This window comes from Belonocnema kinseyi, chromosome 8 (genome assembly GCF_010883055.1).
Source record: "Belonocnema kinseyi isolate 2016_QV_RU_SX_M_011 chromosome 8, B_treatae_v1, whole genome shotgun sequence".
NCBI classification, from domain to species: Eukaryota; Metazoa; Arthropoda; class Insecta; order Hymenoptera; family Cynipidae; genus Belonocnema; species Belonocnema kinseyi.
The window spans coordinates 51,958,530-51,960,232 of record NC_046664.1 but is presented as its reverse complement, the minus strand read 5'-3'; the positions used below and the strand labels follow the sequence as shown (position 1 = coordinate 51,960,232).

The 1,703-nt window shown below is 27.5% G+C and overlaps 1 protein-coding gene across 1 annotated transcript in view; it reads right to left on the bottom strand.

Annotated features, from left to right (window-relative positions):
• Positions 1-1,703, bottom strand: part of LOC117178794 — a 68,993-nt gene that overhangs the window by 67,093 nt on the left and 197 nt on the right. The window lies entirely within an intron of this gene.

Genomic DNA, 1,703 nt, shown 5'->3' with positions numbered 1-1,703 from the left:
GTCTGTCTGTCTGTCTGTCTGTCTGTCTGTCTGTGAACACGATAACTTTTGAAAAAATTAATCTATTATATTGCCCTTTGATACACTCGTTTAGTGTCCTAAACTAAAGGTCAAGTTCGTTAGCCAGCCAGTTTGGATGAAAATTGGGCACATTTTGAATATTTTTGAGACTTATGACTAATGAATTTTTTTGAAAAATCAAAAATTACTAGTGTTATTGCATTTCCAAAATCCAGAAAAACAAACTAAAATGAAAAATTCAAGCCAAACAACGCATGATACAAAAAAAAGTCTGGAGAAGAAAAACTTTGTTTTTTGAAAGCCCTACAGGATTATGATAACAACTTTTTTAATTTGGTCGAAAACTTGAAAATTCCAAATTTGATCGTACCAATAATGTTTGAAACCACATTTTTCATGATTAAAAAATTCTATCTACGGTTGTTCATAGTACTCAGAAACTCAAACAATTTATCCTCATGTTTTTTTTCTATAAAAAGAAAATTATCAGAGTTAGAGCATTTTAAAAATCCAAAAAAACAAACTTAAATGAAAATTTTAAGCCAAAAAACGCATGATATGAAAAAAGTCAAGAGAAGAAAAACTTTGCTTTTTGAAAGCTCTACAGAAATATGATAACAACTATTTTAATTTGGTCGAGAAGTTGAACACTCCAAATTTGATCGTACCAAAAATAGTGAGAAATCCAAAAATTCCAGTTTTTGGTCAAACAATGCAAGATACGAAAAAAATAAAAAAGCTCAAATTGCGCACCCTGGAAAGAACTACAAATTAAGAATGAATCACTTTTCGATATAAGCTACGAGAAAAAATGAGACAAAACTTGTTAATCCAAAAACGAGCTATAATTTTTGATAGGACAGTTATTTTTTGCTTTAGTCGTAAAAAATAACATTCTAAATAAAAATATTAAATTTATTTGAAAAAACGACACAAGGTATGAACTTAAATTACCAGACAAAAGTTGTTTGCCTAAAAAGATCGATAAATTTATTATTAATTATTTTTCGATTGGACGAGTAGATTTTCTCTTAATCGTAAAACATAAGATTAAAAATTTTTAAAATAACTTTTTGGAAATAGCACAAAAAAGACGAAATATGACATAGGCTCCTATATGGGACCCTATATAGGTTCCTGTATTAGACCCTATGCAGAAACTTCAGTAGTTTTTATTTAATCGTAAAAAACAACATTAAAAATAAAAAAATTATAAAAACAAGGAAATAAGAATTAGTATGATTCAATTTTTATGCATATTATGAATTGTAATGATATACATTTATTGAAATGACACATGTTTCAGAGCAGCTTAGAATACAATTTAAAGCAAAATAAGAAACAAATAAAAAATAATCATGATAAATACAATTTGATTTTTATTTTGCAATTTTTTAATAAGTAATCCCTGGCAGAGTTACATAAAAAATGTATTATAATTGATATAAAGGTGTTGTGTATAATGCACGAAATACGTGACGAAAATGTGTTCGTTAAGCCAAAAGAGCTTTAACAAAAGAGAGTTCAAAATTACAAAATTACAGTTGTCGGTCCGTTCACCTTTGATTATAAAAGGTCTCTGTTGTAAAATGATTTGATGAAACAAATCAATCCTTTCTTCGACCGTTGATATTTATTGATTTCAAATCGTAGATTTCAAATTATTTATGTCTTACGGTCCA